This window comes from Leuciscus leuciscus, assembly GCF_965113295.1.
Source record: "Leuciscus leuciscus genome assembly, chromosome: 3".
Lineage (NCBI taxonomy): Eukaryota > Metazoa > Chordata > Actinopteri > Cypriniformes > Leuciscidae > Leuciscus > Leuciscus leuciscus.
This window is the reverse complement of record NC_138727.1, coordinates 9,190,221-9,209,607: the sequence shown is the minus strand read 5'-3', so window position 1 is coordinate 9,209,607 and position 19,387 is coordinate 9,190,221. Positions and strand designations below refer to the sequence as shown.

General features: G+C 36.7%; 1 protein-coding gene across 2 annotated transcripts in view; it reads right to left on the bottom strand.

The window, feature by feature from the left end:
- Positions 1 to 6,277, bottom strand: part of elfn1b (extracellular leucine-rich repeat and fibronectin type III domain containing 1b) — a 100,051-nt gene extending 93,774 nt beyond the window's left edge. For both annotated transcript variants that reach the window (XM_082163623.1, XM_082163624.1), the window contains exon 1: positions 5,998 to 6,277. The gene's annotated coding sequence lies outside the window, so the exon portion shown is untranslated. The remainder of the gene's footprint in view (positions 1 to 5,997) is intronic.
- Positions 6,278 to 19,387: the final 13,110 nt, after the last annotated feature.

The window sequence follows — 19,387 nt, the reverse complement described above, 5'->3', positions numbered from 1 at the left end:
ATTATCATTCTTGGTGTGAACGGGCCTTTACTCACCCTCATGTCATTCCAAGAATAACTTTCTTTCTTCTGTGAAACACGAAGGAAGATATTTTGATGAATGCTAGATTCCAAACAACATTGGACTTCGTTTGCATGGATAAAAAAAAAAAAAAAAACTTTTTCTAAATATCATACATGTTCGGAACAATATGAGGGCGAGTACATAATGACAGAGTTTAAATTGTTTGGGGCAAACTGTCCCTTTAATAACAATTACTAGGCTAAAGTAAACAAGGCTATTCTAGTCCTCTAACCCTGAGAAATATGGCAATTGCAAAGTTCTAACCATGCGAGACTGAAGCACTGAAGTGGGAAGGCCATTGGCAACACTTTAATTCTATAACAGTGTCTTTAATTAAATTCATGACAGAATTTCCGGAGGTTAAAAACAAGTGTAGCGGCAGCATTGTGGATGCACTCGAGGGGGTGTGTGGTAAATGCTGGTAGGCTGGGCGAAGAGGTTCTATGCCTTAGGTTATTAAAAACCCAAAGGCAAAGAATGGATCTCCACTAATGACAGGATTAAGAAGAAGAGCCATTCATCTTACGCAGATTTGCCCCACTGCTTTTCTGCACTCTGCGCTAACTGCACTACTTTTAATTGGCCAAGACTGCGGCGAAAGATCCTCAATTAGACGCTCAGTGGCAGATCTCCTGGGTTAAAGAACTGGTGCGGAACAAAAAACAGGCTTAAGACGTGCGGAAGTAAGAACAAAGAGAGGAAGCAGCAAAAGAACCTGAAAGCTCCGGCCTTGACACGTACACACACTTTCATCATTAAAGAAGAACTCAGTAAAAGAGTCTTCTTGACATCTGATCTGAGTGCATGTGGATTTCCACTAGCTTCTGCGAAACCTTGGGGGTCCGACTGACAGGTTTGTCTGATTAATGGATGACTATCTGACTCTCCATCTTCTCAGTATGTTATCTGTTATGACTTTCAGAAGACCCCCACCGAGAGCGGTGGAGACGCATCATTGTTAGCGTGTGAATTAGGACCTCAAGGTGAAGGAAGAGAATGGACTGCATCCAATACTGTGACAACCTTAATGAGATCATACTTCATCATTGACTTCACAGCCGACATAAACCACATGGTCCTAGTAGAACACATCAATGGTGTAGTCCTGCAGAGGATCAAACATTATAAGCAGCAATAGAGAGAATGGAGTGGTATAAGATGACTTATAATGTATGCTGTGACATTTCAAAACTACACCGTTTGTATTAGCTTAGGCAGTTTGCCCCTACTGGTAGATACTGGAGCTACATCATGCTGGCAAAAAGCATGATGACATTCAACAGTAATTCAACAAACTATTACAGTTTCTAACAATCGCTAGGACCAATTTCTTAATATTAATTCACTTTTTCAATACTCTTCACACAGTGAGCACAACAGCAGTCTTTGTGGGCTAAACTGTGGTTCGTTTATCGTTGCTTTGATACTACAGTTTTTTACCATCACTAGGACATATTTCTCAATACTTTCCCTTGTTGCTTTAAAAAAAACGCAGTTTACACAGTTCTCTTAACTAACTTTCAACTTGGCACAGTTATTTTCACATTAAAGGGGTCATTTGACATATAAAAGGTCATTGTACTAAAAAAAATTCGGAACTCAAAACTTCATTGTTAGTCCAAAAACAGCTTTTATTGAAACCAAGCTGCACAAACGAGTCGTTTGGGTTTTTGTCACATTATGGTGTAATAGTGCGATGAAAGACGAAGAACAATGCCGACTTCAACATCATTGCCTCTAGCCCTGCATGTATATATCAGCTATTTGGCTAAAATGATTCCTCTAATCGTAAAAAGGGTAAAAAAATATTGAGATATTTCTTAATCCCTAGTTTCTTTTCATGTATTATAATTCTAACATCTGTTGTTGGCACTTTGAATAGACAAAATTTCTCCTCGTTCTTTCTCTTCTTGTAACCTTTTATTTCTCCTGTTTAAGCAGGATCTTAACATAGCCATTCTGTTTTAAAAATCTTTTTTTTGAAAGCCACATAATTTCTCTTTGACAGGCAAAAGGTACTTAACAAGTCTCTGTTAAATTATAACACAGTTTCTTTTTCACTTACAGCCAATTTGCATGCATACAAATTTCTAAAACATTCATAACTATGTAAGTAGGTCAAAAGGTGGACACATTATTAATCGCGTTCCCCAAGATCGCGTCCTCGTCTGTGGCGAGAGTGTGGTTGACCTCCATTCTGTGTTGATTTGTTGCGCATTAATCCAAGGAAATGTCAGGAGATATTGACCCAATATAAAGTGAGACATAAGGGGATGTACAATGAATACACCCCAGCTGTTCATATCCTTGAAAGCGTGATAGGCTGAGTCAATGCCCAATTGCCTGTAGATTGACGCGAGAGGTTTGATTTCTGTTATCAGTGTGTATGATAAGTGAGGGCCACGCTGACGCTGAGCAATAACTTCTTGATTACATAGCGAGTCTGTCATCACAATCTGAATGTGACTCTAACAAGCTCAGCAGCGAGCTGGGGAATACACTCTTTTATGAGCTCGGAGCCAAGCGAGATGCAAGGTGCCGTTTGATGCGCGGAGCCAGTAATGAGCGCGTGTCCAGTGTCACACACCGTGATGTCGATCAAAGTCAAGGAAACCATAGCAACGCTACATCTTCGATAGCACGCCCTTGCCTTTTTAAAGGCTCTGATAACATTTAGAAAGGATGAGAGTTTAATGATGCTGCAGGTGGCACTGTTGAGACTGAATATGTGTAATGAATATGATACTCCACCTGACACGTCTCCTAAATAGGCGTGATGCGACAAGTTTCCAGTGACAGGCAATTTTTCTGTCCACGGAGAACTCACAAATGCTGCGTGATGTGACACAGGCACTGTTAAGAAGAATACATTTGATGTGTAATGTTATGAGAAGCGGGATTTCACTGCCCAGTGTGAAGGCTGGAAATTCCATGTCCATTTTCATCCGTTTTAACAATTCCAAAAACATACAAATTACAACTGATTCATCTCCAAATACTTTCTTAAAGGGACAGTTAACCTGGAAATGAAAATTCCACCATAATTTACTGACCCTGGGGGAAGATATTTTGGTAACACTTTACAATAAGGTTTCATTTGTTAACATTAGTTCATTATACTAATTAACACAAACTAACAATGAACAATACTTCTACAGCATTTATTAATCTTAGTTTATGGTAATTTTAACCTTTACTTATAGCCTACATTTTTTAAATCCAAAGTTGTACTTGTTACCAATTGTTAATACACTGTAAACTAACACGAACAAGCAATAAACAGTTAGATTTTTACGAACTAATGCTAACAAAGATTAATAAAGGCTTTAAAAAAATATGTTGGTAATTGTCAGTTAATGTTATCTAATGCATTAACTAATGTTAACAAATGAGACCTTATTGTAAAGTGTTACAGATATTTATATTTGCATCCACATAAACAACCCGTTATATCGGATTGATGGCACAATCGGATTGAAAAGTATATTCATGTAAACTCGTCAATCGACCTGACTGAACTCAGTCAAAGAAAGTTAATGAAATGCACTGAAACCCAGCCTTCTTCAAAATATCTTCTTTTGTGTTCCACAGAACAAAGAAACGCTTACGAGTTAGAACGACTTGAGGGGGGGGGTAAATTGTTATTTTCGTTTTTGAGTTAGAAAATTCGTTACTTTCACCAAGCTAAAATAGATCTCTGCTTTAGACGACAGTGGCCATGTAAAGCGATGGCATACAAACACACCACCATTATGCTGCAAGTTCAAACTGTCTGAGAGCTAAACTGACTAAGCCTTCCATTTTGCTGGTCTTCTGACTATCAAAGAGAACTCATATTGTCAGACACTCAGGCTACCAGTTTTAGCCCTTCTCCCGAAAATCATCACTCATGAATGCAAGTAGGGCAGCCTTCTGAATTTGATGAGAATGGGCAAGAAAAGTGGTATAAAGTGCATGAGGGAGAGAGAGTCTTTGATCTCTGTGAGGTTCCCACATTTATGCAATACATCAGGGCATCACATTTCATTACATCCATTATATTGATTTATTGAAATGAATTGGATTGATGGAATATTTTGGAACGTGCTGGATATTGCTATCTGCTATTGGACAAATCATAATCATAATCATACCATTGGATAAATCACAAAAGTTTATTGCTCAAATACATGTCACAGAATGCTAGACTTTTTTGCATACAACAAATTATTTGTATGTGAGCAGCATGAATTCATGGACAAGTGGACATTTGCAAAAGCTGTGATATGGATGTTAGGTATCTGTATTTGTTCATTCATCTATGGCTAACGAACCCAACATGTATAGCTCATTAAAATTAATAGCTAGCTCTTGAGTCCCTCAGAATTAGGCTAAATAGGGTTCAGTTTTTATGGTCTCCTAAGTCTCCATGACCCGCCACAGGAAAATGAATCACAAAACAAACAAAGAGCCTTTGCAAGGTCTCATTTCAAAACATATTTTTACATAAATACCCAACGCTAATTTAATTTCATGGCAGTTATAAGATTATAAGATAACTTACCTTCCTTCAAAACTCCAGGTCAGCTATAAAATCTCTTCTTCTTTTTTTTGTCACATCATTCTTTTTCTTTTAAAAAGTGTGATGCCATTGGCAAGTAGGATCTAAGCCAGTTCCATTCAGTAGCAGAATCATGAGGCAGACTCACACCGAGCTCTGTCCAGCGTTCTGAAAAGCTTTATTGATTTCCCTCTTCTGAGAGCTTGCGCCATTGCGTTCTTAAAGAACGTTCACATGAGAGTTATTGCGTTCCGTCTGCCGTACGTGTGCAAATTATACAATCTTATAGACGAAGAACAATTCTTATAGAATGTCTAATTAGTGGGGTTCAATGTTTTTAGGTGATTGGCGTAGCTTTTTTTTACGTTTAAACGGTTGTTGTGATATACTGTAGGCTACCTGTGTTGTGTTACTCTTTAAGTAAAGTGATAAATAATTACAGTAGCATACATTTTGCCGATGCTACGTCAAATAGCCTATTGATTCTAACGGAACGGCGTGCTGTTGCTATGGTACAGCCAAGGGCGAACGCAGTTTCTGTTCTTAAGACTTTTCGTCAAGTGAAAATGCAACAATTTTGCTGAAAAGTTGTTTGATAACGTTGTTGAAAATGTTCTTACGTATAGGCTATAGTCTACAATTAAACTAGTTTAAGTAGGCTATTATGTGAGACCCCTCAACTATTTGTTTGGAACGACAGCCCTGGGAAGGGAGGTTAAAGCCTTGATTAGAACCCCCAAACCCATAATTCGCAACAAGGTGCACATATGCGTCAGACGAATCTTTGGCCGTTACGTCGCGTCTCACATGCCATGCGCCATGAGCGTTGCGTTTTAAGGCGGCATTGTCAAGTTAAAAACAGTTAAACTTAAAAACACCTGCGATCCGTTCCATTACTACGTTGCACTCTGTCTTGCTGTTTTTGAACGCAAGAACGCGAACTGTCTGAACGGCCCCTTTAGTGAACGGCTCTTTTACTTTTTTCCCCCATTCCGCTCGTTTTATTTTGTGTGTCCTACATTTGTCGCTTGCTTAAAATCTCATTTGTATCGCATGAAACAGCGCTGTATCGATAGGCTCGGAGGTCTCACTTGGATGGGAAGCAGTCGCAAAGGAGTAGCCCAACTCTGAATACTAATTTCCTCATGCCCTTCCGTAGCCTATAAGACGGCCTTGGTACAGGTAGATTAGCAGAAATGTTTCCCACAGAACAGGGAAAAACAGACCCTCGCGAGCTACTTATGACCGGTGCGCAGAATCCAATGAAACAGATGTGGAATCGATGAGTGAATATCAATACAAAAGACCATGCACTGCGCTATTGACACAGAGTTGACTAGACTAAAGAGAATCTTAATCGCCTCTTATTTATTTAATGCATTTTGAAGCCTTACCTTTTAAGATGACAAGCCTCCAGTCAAGGTTTTATGATGAGAGAGTGTTGGTCTGTAGATCTCATTTACTTCAGAACTGCAAAATCCAGCACTGCGGACGCGTCCGGGCATCAAGCAGCAAATGCCCGCTGCTGGAACAAGCCACTGCGGCAGCTACAAATCTCCCGGTCCGAATGAGCACACGGTGATTAATTCGAGTCTAAAGCGTGATGGAGAGTTCGTATTTTTTCCACCTTCGTCCCGTGTTTATCCCGCTCTGAGTGTCTATACTTCTCACCAGTCTCCACCAAGCGGTGGACTGAGCAGCAACCAGTCAGATGCTTTCACGCACACACATACATAGGCTACAAGGAGTTGTGTGTGTGTGTGTGTGTGTGTGTGTGTGTGTGTGTGGAGGTGGGGGTGATTGACAGGTTGTTGTTATTCCCATTTGTGGGGATAATTGGATTATTGTGGCATTATTAATAAGGAATTGTTAACCCTTAACCAAATAATTTTTCATCTTGTTCCACATATTTACACTGTTCATGCTTTAATATGCAAAGTATTATATTATTATTATTATATTATAATATAATATATTAACGTTTTAACTGTATGCCGCTTGAACGATTTCATTTAGGACAGTGGATCTCAACCTTTTGACTTCAGTGCCCCCAACTGTCCACAACAATATTTGAAGTCATCTTAAGTTCCCCTTAAGTTTGTTGAGGCCCCCCGGACCCTGGCCTCCTGGTTGAGAACTGCTTTAGGATCAGTATCAAACCTTTTCGCTTTTAGAGATTCAGATATGACAAAACACTGTAAAAAAATTTATAATAATAATTTAAGTAAAGAAGAGGCACCAGAAACATTGTGATATGTGCGAGACGAACTTCAAGAATTACCTAGAAAGTCCTCTGGAAGTCATTGTAAAATTTGCACAGATTTTCTGGGTTAAAGTTCTTATTTGCATGTTTAAAGGCAAACTCTATTAATTGCACGAGTAGTATTGATTGGTGAAATGTGGTAATATGTGTTCTATCAGTACACTATATATACTATGAATATACAGTATACATATACAGTATATATATATATATATATATATATATATTGTAGCCTATATACTTAGTGTTAAGAGCATTGCAAAGATCTTTGAACCTTTTTCCACTATAAAGAACCTTATGTGCAATAAAAAGTTTCCATGGATGTTAAAGTTTCTTCATCAAGCCATGGATGCCACAAAAGAACTTGAACCCACTTGAAATCACTGATGATGTGTCCAAAGTTGCACTATTGGGTGTTTCAGAATCCAGTGTGTTGTTTCATACACATTATGGGTGGAAAAATCTTGTAATGTTTGTAATTTTAGTCTTCTTATTTATCCTTACCTGTAAATATCTTTTCACTTGGATATTCACCACAATAGAAGTGAAAAGGGAAGCAAACATTGACTTTTGCTGCTTCCTTCAGATGCTGAAACAGTCTGTGACTGTACCAAGTGTATTAATATTTTAACAACTATTGTTTTGTTTATGATTTGCTGTCTGTTGGAAAACAACTCACCAAAACATGGCGTCGCACTGTTTCTCACCTTTCAGACAGCAGTTTATCCAGCATCACAACAGCTTTGAAAATTTGGTGAGAAATGCTTCTCAACCCAAGTAGCCTTTACCCAGGGTGAGAAAATGAAAATGCATTAAACCCGGGGCTTATGCATAGTGTGAAATGCTCTATGGAGTCTTTGACAGTGACACTGGACACCTCTTCAGTGTAAATGATGAGCTGTGCCCTCTGTAACACAGTCTTATTGTCATGCTTTGACACGTGCTTCAGAAATCAGTCACGCTGAGGCATTACCGTCTTACTCAGACCCAGTGAGACTGCGAGTTCTTATTCGAAAGGGAACTACACACATCCATTTCATATTATTCAGAGAAATAAGTATTCTCAGTGACAGCTAACACCTCAGAAACAACAGCAGGAATAGTGGTTTTAGTGAGCCTGGTACTGAATGTTTCAGTTCAGGGAGGATTACAGCATCAGAATGTGATGTAGAGAACATCATTTTAAGAAATGTAACTTTTTGCTCCATTATAATCTTCATACGGCACTTCACCTCTAGCCAAGGCTCATACATTTTTTAACAAACCAATAAAAGTTGGATTCCTGCAGTTTTATACCTCATTGGAATTTAGAAACTGTTTTAAACTATTTTTATATACCTTTGGTCCCCAAGGGCATCAGTTTTTCACATATATTTGCGATTGTAGATCAAGTTTGGTGCAGAGGGCACTAGTCCTCACTATCAAATAATTACTTTGAAAGGTCACAAAAGGAGACAGGAGTTTCAAATGTGGCTGTTGGCAATAAGATAATTTCCCAAAATGTGTGCTTTTGGCTCATGTTCAAACATCTTTTGAGTTATAGACTTAAACCCACGATTGCTTACCTATTTTAAACTAACACATTCATACATCAAAATGAGTGATGACTCCCTCTTGGATCTCATTCAGACAGAAACACAAAGTCCTTAAAATGTGTTCAGTTCAAAACGGCGAAGCTGAATTTATCAATTCAAGTCATAAATGTCTACTTCTAAAGAACAACTGGAGAAATGTATAATCCTAGAGCAGCCTTGTGCGTGTTTCTCAATTCTCTCGCCCAAAAACACAGGCCAATCACAGGAGGTGATGTGCAGTGCTCCAAAAATATCATTTCCCAGTACAACCTCCTCTACATGAAAACAATAGGCATGTTCAAGATCCCTGGGACTTTTAGACCTTGTTTCTCTCGGCAGACTATAGCTCCAGAAGATACTGTCACCAGGGTAATCCATACACATTTTTAAAAGATACAAAAGCTCATTAGATGATGAAAATAATAGTGAAAATTCTGGCATAAATGGCTTGAGTCCCTCCTTCAATATAAATCTATAGGATTTTGTTTGTAATATAATGATATATATATATATATATATATACAGACAAATATAACAGATTTTCTTAGTTAGTTGCCCATTTCTCATTTTAATTTAGCTTATCTTGATGTACTAAAATAATTAAAACGAGAACTAATCAAAATGATAAAACCACAGCTAAACTACTAAAACTTTAAAGGGATAGTTCACCCAAAAATGAAAATTATCCCATAATTTATTCACCCTCATGCCATCCTAGGTGTATATGACGACTTTCTTCTTTCAGCCAAACACAATCAGGGTTAAAAATATCCTTATTTTTTAAATATCCTTATTTTTTGAAGCCCAAAAAGTGCATCCATCCATCATAAAAGTAATCCATAGAGCTCCATGCAGGGGGTTAATAAAGGCCTTCTGAAGTGATGCGATGCGTTTTTGTACAAAAATATATCCATATTTGTAACTTTATAAACTATAATCACTGGCTTACGGAAACGGCTGTGCGTGAGTTAAGTTCCAGGGGAAGAGTGACCTCTGACCTGACGCATGACGTATTGACGAACACGGAAGCGCAGAGGATGGAGCAAAACAAAACACCGGTCAAAATATTATAATTTTTCTTCAGTTCAGAAGGCCTTGATTAACCCCCTGGAGTCGTATGGATTACTTTTATGATGGATGGAATGTGCTTTTTTGTGCTTCAAAAACTCTACTCAAAAGGCTGTACTCACATTATAAAGCTTGGAAGAGGATATTTTTAATATAACTCTGATTTAGTTTGGCTGAAAGAAGAAAGTCATATACAATTAGGATGACTTGAGGGTGAGTAAATTATGGGATAATTTTCATTATTTTTCAACTAAAATGAAAATGAAAACAGTAAATATAAAAACAAAAACTAATTCAAAATATTAATAAAAACTATGATAGTATATCAGTGATTCTATTATAGGTGGAATGTCTAAATTATGGCAAAAACGTAAATTTGGGGTAAACTATTCATTATTTAAAAGCGTTGGTTGAAATCTCTAAGCGTAAATACTGTATGAGTCATAGTAATAAGGATCTAACTTTATAAGCTTCATTGACTAAGTAATCCATCAGCTTCAAAAGCTTTTTTTAAATCGCTGTAATGGTTCAAATAAGCAGTCCGTCTTTGGGCCGCTCACCTGCCTTGTCTGTCTCAAACATAGCCAAGCATAAAACCTTCTACTGAGGATGACTGCGGAAAATGTTAAACAGCATCACTTATAGAGGGCAGAAGCCTAGGCGCCAGGATCCGTCTCAGAGGGGTGATGTGATTATATGGTTACAAAGACAACTATAAAAGTGGTTCATAAAAACATGGTTTGGAGGACAAGCAGATGGACAGACAGGAAGTGAGAGGAGAAAGAAGAGGAACTGAAGAGACATGCTCTCTGTGTCCTCTTTGAGCTGCTCAGTGGTCTTTTTTGAGCTTGGCATTTAGCCCAGGCACGCTGGGACACGCTCACGTCTTACCTGAAGACTCGTTTAAATGATCTGCTCACTCGTACACACACTTGGCAGCGTTCTGAGGGAGCAGGAACAGAGAGAAAGAGGAATTGAGAGGGAGAGGGAAGAGAGTTTGATGTAACTGCTTAGTACTCTTGATCAGCAGAAGAACTTCTTGGCCATGACAGGTTTTAGGTGTGTATACAGCTAGATTTAACGGGAGGGAAAACAGGACATTTTACAAAGACATCAGGACTTCTGAGGGATGGATATGAAAGGCTTGATGCCATGAGAATCTTCAAAAAGCCTTTCCCAAGAGAACTGCGTGACTGTAGATTAAGGGTTAAACCAACCAACCCACATCAAGAAAGTGCTGTGAGGGTGAGAGCAAGTAAAAAAGGGAAGGAATAAAGGATGGGAAGCGATGGATTGGTTTGACAGCCTGGTGGGAAAAGTGAGTAACCAAGTCAAAAAGTTACTTAATACACTGTTAAAAGGTTTGAGGTCAGTAAGATTTTATTTTTTATTTTTTAAAGAATTGTAATCTTTTATTCAGCAAAAATGCATTAATTGATCCAAATTGACTTTTGAAAGAATATTATTACAAACAAAAAATACAAAATATTTTCCAGTTGTATATATTTCAGTTATATTGAAGCAGTACAACTGTTTTCAACTGATAATAAGAAATGTTTCTTGAGCAGCAAATCAGCATATTAGAATGATTTCTGAAGGATCATGTGACACTGGAGAATGGAGGAATGATGCTGAAAATTCAGCTTTGCATCACAGTCGCTGTTTCAATTGCAAATCCTTGACCAAAAAACAAGATCTTGACATTTATTTCCATCAAGTGGTGAATACATTTTTGGTCTTGTATTGAGTCCAGCACTCTGTAAAGTCTCCTCCAGAACATCCCAAAAACTTTCAATGAATTTACAGTTTTTTTCGATTGCTAAACGACAGTGAGCACAACTGGAGCTACATGTGCAAAACTCTAACTACAGTCTACAGTCATCTGGGCTAAACAGTTCACATCACCTGCAAAACTCACTCCAAGCAACACAACTCTTAACACACGGCTCAAAACAGGCTCAGTGCAGCCAAACACTATACACAACCCTCACTGAGATAACACACACTGTCACTCAGAACACACTGAGAGGAAAAACACTACACACAACCCTCACTGAGATAACACACACTGTCACTCAGAACACACTGAGAGGAAAAACACTAGCATCAAACACCAATACAGAAAATACTAACTTTTCATCTTTACAGTTTGAACAATTTCAGTGACTTCATACAAAGTAATATTTTCTTCAAAGAAAAGAGTGACATTCTTTCACATGATTTATTTAAATTTTTAGAACATAACAATTCTTTAAGGTAAATGAAAATTAGCAGTTTGCTTCAATAGTCTGTAGTAATTTACGGAATTACAGTAATGAGAAAAAAAAAAGGTCGAAACTAAAAGTACTAAAATGTGTGTGTGTGTTCACTAACAAGTCTAAAACAAGACCCCTGCTTAGCCTTTCAGCTGAGATTGCAGTCATCAGTGTTTGAAAGGCACAAGGCTGAAATCTATTCTGTTTTGAATGTGTGGTTCACAGTTTTGACAGCAGTGTGTTAGCATTTGAACAAAGTGCTGTAAATCCACAGTGTTGTGCAGGTTGTGGTTAAAGTCATGGGATAAGTGTGTAGAGTTTTGAAAACTGTGTTCAAGCAATGAAAAACGAACTAGAGTTTGGTCCACATGAACTGTTGAGGTGCAGACTGTAGTTAGAGTTTTGCACATGTGACTCCAGTTGTGCCCACTGTCGTTTAGCAATCGAAAAAAACTGTAAGATCTGGACTCAGAGATGCCAATTCATGTGTGAAAATGATTCTTCATGCTCCCTCCCAACCATTCTCTCAGTTTGAGCCTGATGAATCTTGACATTGTCATCCTGGAATATGACCATGATGTGTCTTCCTACATGGTTGTTTAAGAAATGAAAAGCCACACACTCCATCAATTAGGGTTAGAAGAACTCTTGCCAAATAAATAACATGATAGAAATATAATAATCACTGCAATAATAATCCAATAAGCATATACCTATTTAAATCCAAACAGAGACATTATTTTTATTTAAAAAAAATTTTGGGCCAGGAAGTGTGTATAGAAAACAGTTATTTTAAATTGTAATAATAATAATTCACAGTATTTCTGTTTTACTGTTTTTTGTTTTTTCATCAAATAAATGCTGCCTTGATGAATAAGAGACTTATTTCAAGAACATTTAAAAAATATAAAAAATGGAAATTACTAACCTTTAAGATTCAAAACATAAGACTTTCTTTCTTCTGTGGAACTCGAAAGAATATATCCATAAACTCTTCAAACGCACTGCAGATGTCAAGCTTGGATGAGATTTGAGAGCTTTGAAGGAACTATTTTCAGCAAATAAGAACTTAAATTTCAGTTTGTTCATCACACAAAGCTGTTGTACGGCTTTAGAAGACTTGGAATATGGCGCATGATTCATATGGACTACTTTTATGATACCTTATGGTGCTTTTTAATTTATTTGTTTATTTTCTTTTGGAGCTTGACAGCCCCAGCTCTCATTTCGTTGCCCTTGACGGCATTCAAGGTTTCTGGCATTAAAAGTTATGAAACACTGGGATTTAGAAAGTATTGAACAAGGAAATTGAGATGGCATTATGAGATGGTTGTAAGACATTGCCCGAACATCTCTAACATTGTAGATTCTTCCATGTAATGTTTAAATGCAACCTTTATTGTGTATTGATTTACAATAAGCTCTCTTTTGCTCTAGGCTACAATAACACACTATTTTAGCTAAGATGCAGTAGAGTTACTGCCCTCATTCGCTTTTTCCATCTCTCTAACACACACACAAACACATAAAGTTAGATGCTAAAAATGCTGATAAACAAAGGCAGAGTATTGTAGATTGCATTGAAAAAATATAACTGTATTTTCTCTGTAATTTTTGTACATTTTTGCCATTACACAAAAAGTCATATCAAAATGTCACATCAAAATACAGTTAACGTACCCTCATAGAAAAAAAAGGTACAAAAGCTTTATCACTTTTTGAGCATAGACCTGAAAATGTAATTTCCAACTTAAACTGTTGTAAATCTTGAAGGCTTTGGAGCACAGACTTAAGTTTGGTCTCTTTTTAAAGACACTTGGTAGATTATTGCTGAAGTGAAAAAAGTTTTAAATTCCAATACAATACAATAAATTATAGAAATTTAAATGTATTATTATGAAAAATGCACACAAATACTATTTTTAAATTTTTATAAGAAATATATATTTTCAAAAACATGTTTTACTCTAAAACTGTGAGAAAATCAAAGCCATAAATCTAGACAAGCTGTGTTCAAAATTTGAGGTTGATATCTCAAAAAATGAGCTTTCAGTAAGATTTTGTTTGGGCGCAGTACCAAACATTTCCATAGATGAAATTCATCTCCCATTCGTTTCCATTATGGTCATTTTTGACCGCGAACAGTACAAGTGTGAATATTTTTTCAGGACCATTTAACCTTTGCAAATTAGATTGTGTGTGTGTGTGTGTGTGTGTGTGTGTGTGTGTGTGTGTGTGTGTGTGTGTGTGTGTGTGTGTGTGTGTGTGTGTGTGTGTGTGTGTGTGTGTGTGTGTGTGTGTGTGTGTGTGTGTGTGTGTGTGTGTGTGTGTGTGTGTGTGTGTGTGTGTGTGTGTGTGTGTTCACATAGCAAGTGCCAAAACCTGTACCAAGTTTTGTACCATTCCGATGAAGTAAAACAAATATATATATATACAGTATATATATATATATATACAGTATATACAGTATATATATATATATATATATATATATATATATATAATCAATTTTTGTCGAAAAAATTGCCTCATTTATGTCTTCTGTTTCTCTGGAGAAACAGCTGAGCTATACAAGTGCAACCTATGAAAACATTTGTTTGCACTTATTGAACAAGGCTAAATAAGTGATCATATATTTATATACACACATGCACAGTCTCAGCTAAATATGAATGAACAAAGATGTTTCTGTGTGTGCATGTGTGCTGTTGCTGTGTCTGGTCTCTTCTCTGATCTTGAGCCATATGGCTATGGTACAAAGCTTTCACTGCATTTCAAAGGACATTTCTGCAGGACACCGGCTGGCCAGGCCATAAAACATACGCACTCATGCATATTCACATTTTTATTTTTAATTCTTTCACACACTTTCTTTCATGATCACTGGTGGGTTGCCATTTTCATATCCCAACAGTGACTGCACATATTTCAATGAGTTTTCACTGTATATACTATACTGCATGTGACTCGGCAAAGTGAACTAATCAATTTAGATGCTGTAACATGTCACCATTTTTTTTATCACTTTTTTTGTAGTTCAAAATTAATAAAAGTTATAGTTATAAAAACTGCCTGAATGATATTTATAAGGACAAACAATACACTATCATTCAAAAGCTTGAGCGCTGTAAGATTTTTTTCAACGAAAATTAATACTTTTATTCAGGGACACAATTACTTTAAATATAAATAAATATATAAATATAATAGCATGTTGTCCACAAAAACATTAAGCAGCACAAGGGGTTTCAATTTTAATATATATGAAAATATATATAAAAAATAAATAAATAGAAAATAAAATAAAAATATTTAACAAATAACTGTTTTATTGCATTTTTGATTGAAATGAGCCATAGTGAAAATAAGATACTTTTTTTTTTTTTAATGGTAGTGTATATAAATGATTAAATGATTAAATACTACATTTTTAAATTATAAAAAATTAACCGTTTTAAATCATTAATACTTACATTTATTACATAATTTATCTGACTGTCAGGGGTCTCCAGCTGAAAGTGAAGGCCTGATACATTGAAACAAGTGACTGCAGATGCAAATTGCTGTCTTTTTCACATACTGTACATGGTCATCTAACAATTGTGATTTCTCATATTTGTTATGTAATACTATCTGGACATTTCACAATTTCTACAAGAGCCATAGAAGCTGGTGCTCAAGGCCTCGCAAAAAACATAATTCGTCCTTGATTGTCATCTTGTCATGTGAACTTGAATCACAACAGGGAAGCCACATTAATGTCCGCTAAGCTGGCCAGTCCACACGGCTCTCAGACACAGGGGCTTTGGGGTAATTTGAGACTGAAATTAAAGTTGCACAAATGTATCTCAAATTGTTATTAGAGAGAAAGACATTTGAAATGATATGAGCCAATGAAAGGAATGTTCCCCAGCAGTTAATTAATTTCCTCCTTCAATCTCCCAGTTTTCATTCAATGCCACGTTGTGTGTGTGTGTGTGTGTGTGTGTGTGTGTGTGTGTGTGTGTGTGTGTGTGTGTGTGTGTGTGTGTGTGTGTGTGTGTGTGTGCGTGTGCGTGTGCGTGCGTGTGCGTGTGCGTGTGCGTGTGTGTGTGTGTGTGTGTGTGTGCATGTTTAGTGCTCCAGAAAGTTATTTTTCTGGCAGACTGACAGTGACTTTAATGAATAAATGTTTAATTTCATTCATGGGTAGAGAATGAATAAATGTGACTTGAGGTTACTTTGCGAGAACACACACGCGTTCTTTTCTATCTGACCTGCGTCAGAGTGTATCGGCATGTTGGATTGTCTGTGACATAATTTGAAAAAGAGAACTTAATAAGCAACCCCAAACTTTAAACTTCATTATACATTTCAAAGAATTATGGCTTACATTGCCTTTTGGCATTAACACAGGCTAGTTTCTCTCCTCCTTCGACGACACACACACACACACACACATACTGACATATACAGTTTTTCTCTCTCTCATAGAGTGGATCTTGCTGTATGAGCACATTTTTTGTCTTGGGGTGGATAGCATTTTAACAGCTCAGTGCCCAATGCTGTGAATGCCGTGTCTCAGCACCGGAGCATGATTGGAGCCACTATCGTCCAAGGTCAAACTGATTATTCCCACTGGGAAGCAGCTGTCCCATCAGTGACCAACCATGTGCGTGTCTGTACAACATTAAGAGCAGAGAGAACAATGAGAGAATGAAGGAGGCTTGGATGCTTGGCTCTTAAATAACATCTTTATTAGAGCTGTTTGCTCATTTTGTGAGCAAACTATGTGCTAAGGACATGAATTAAGTCATCATTTAGGCTACTCACCCGGGTGTTGTTGCCGTATGCCCTTCTTTTTTTATGGACCACAAAAAGAGAATTTGTAAAAATAGGCCCCACTCATATATAATGGCAGTGAAGAGCGACCTTTTGTTTTAATTCTCCTTTTGTGGTTCATTAAAAAAGAAGAAGGGAATATGGCATTAGAACAAAACCAGGGTGAGTAAATTATGACTTAATTTTCATTTTAGGTTAATTTAGGTTTACAATCCCTTTCATGGTGAGTTCAAGTGCTCACCAAGAGTTCAAATGACTTGGAGCAAGAGGGCGATGTACCTTTTCTACATAGAATTCAACTAGATTTTATAACATACAAAATTATGAAAAAAGAATGTGCATCAGGGGTGTTTTTGCTTTATGTTTTTATGAAGGTGCAGCAAATTGAACCGTAATTGTACAATCCTATGGTATTTTGTATACATTCAACTTTTATAGTTTTATTGGTAACACTTTACGATAAGGTTTCATTAACACTGGTTAACATATTAACTCAAATTAACTTACAATATGCAGTACATTATTTTACAGAATTTATTCATCTTTGTTAATGTTAGTTAATAAAAATACAACCGTTCATTGTTAGCTCGTGTTAGCTTCAGGTCCATTAAATAAATCAACAGACACAACTTGTATTTGTAATTGTACGTTTATATTAAAGAGGTCATGAATTGAGAAATCAAATTTTCCTTGATCTTTTGACATATAAGAGAGGTCATTGTACTATATAAAAATTTCCTGTACGTTTCAGAACTCAAAACCACCTTGTTAGTCCAAAAGCAGCTTTTTTTTATTTTAATTTTTTTTATTGAAACCACAACTCGTTTCGGATTTTGTCTCAGTATGACGTAATAGCCCCACGAAAGACCGTCTCTGCAGAAGATCAACGCCTGTTTCTACATCATTGCCTCTTTAGCCCCGCCCACCGATTCCTGCATGTCATGTAATAGTAACGAGAGAGACACAAACACTGGATTATTCAAGCAATACAATTTTAGAGAGGCCTCTGTCGTGCTGGTACTTTGGATCTTGCATATTTCATGGAAAAACATTGATTTACTTAAATCCATAAATGTGACCTTAAAGTGTGGTGAAAGGGTAGTTGCGACCATCTTTTCTTCCCTATTGTGATGTATATCCGAATAAAACAGCTTCTCGGACAAGAAAAATTTAGGGAGGGACTTGATTTTCTTAATTGGAAATCGATTGCTATTGCTGTGATGTCATGTGAGTGACAGATTGTCCCGCCCTCGCGCCAGTAAACATCATCAGAGAAGAGAAGTGATGTCGCTGCAAAAGGGAGGGGAAAATATTTGATGAAAGACTGAGGGCACATTAATAAAAATAAATAATGATGTGCACGGATAAATCATTTATAATAAATACTGAAATATTCCATAAACAATAAGAATTGTCCACTTTGATTTCATGGTGACTTTGATCGTCCCTAAACACCTTAGAAACTGCATATTGGCACAACCCAAAACACCCTTGCATTATCTTAAAATTTGATTGAAATAAAATGTATTATATACTTTTTGATCTTCCTTTTTGATTTTTTTTTTTATACAGTATATATATATGAGGCCCAGGTGTATGTCACATACGGTATACTTTTCCCTAGATCACCTTGTGCATGCCTGAGGGAAACTGTTCCAGCTAAAGATGAACATACTGGATTCAAGATTGGAACATGTTTTTTGTACTCTATATTTGGTACTCCATTTTGGCACTTGTCATCCTGACCTCAAGATACACACACTTTATCCTGAGATCAATTTAATTTTGACTGGAGTGTTTGTGGTTTTAGAAAGATTCATGTAAATTAGGGTTGAAAACTGAATAATTTGTTTCACCTTTATTATAGCATCAATAATGGGGCCTCATAACGCAGAGATTATCATCTAGCATTAGGAAGTGCGTGGGCAAACAAGACGATATTTCGACAATTAGGAGGCTTGCGGTGTAAATCTGACTTTGAGTTTTTCATTTCTCTTGTGGAATCATTCTGTAGCGTGGGAGAACTTGAGAGAGGAAGATTATTGTGGAAAATTGCCTAATAAAACCATGCGGCTCAGAGCAACTCTCTTAACGTCGATAATTAAAACAACAAAAGCCGTCTATCAAATTTATAGTGCATGAATTCAGTTCAGTATAAAATATTGATATAGGCCATTTCTTTGTAGGCCTGTACCATCCGGATCTGAATGATTCTAACGAGCCTATGCTACAGCTTCAAGATTAAAATTGCATGCTATGTTTTCAGTTTTCCAGTGACTTAGTCTAATAACCTTACAGTTTAGAACAAAGACTTGCCTTCCCTTTGTTGAATCAAACTGAATTAAATCCTCATAGATCAAAGACAGTGCAATTCAACTGAATCAAAAGACGATTCATTCTCATTTTCAAGGCAACAATGTCTATAGTTGAATGTTTGAATGTGTTGACCAAAAGCACATTATATTATATAATTACTTCAGTGTTAGATGTTACATAAATATGTTATAAACTTACATGTTATGTGGAGACACATTCACTCCACATATTAGACTGAGCTGCCATCTGCTGGACTGATGTCACGAACACATAAGATTAAGGATAGTTTTCAACTTTTAAAACCCTAGTTATTTGTTTACATATAATTCATAGTATAATATAAATGTTTTTCCCTCTGAATTTTTACTCAAATTTTAAATGCAGCTGAATTTTAATTGTTTTTATTTTAATTATTTTGAATGTTAATCTCACAAACCCGATTGTTTTCCAGGCCAGTAGATGGCAGTGAAGGTTACGCGAGCGTTAC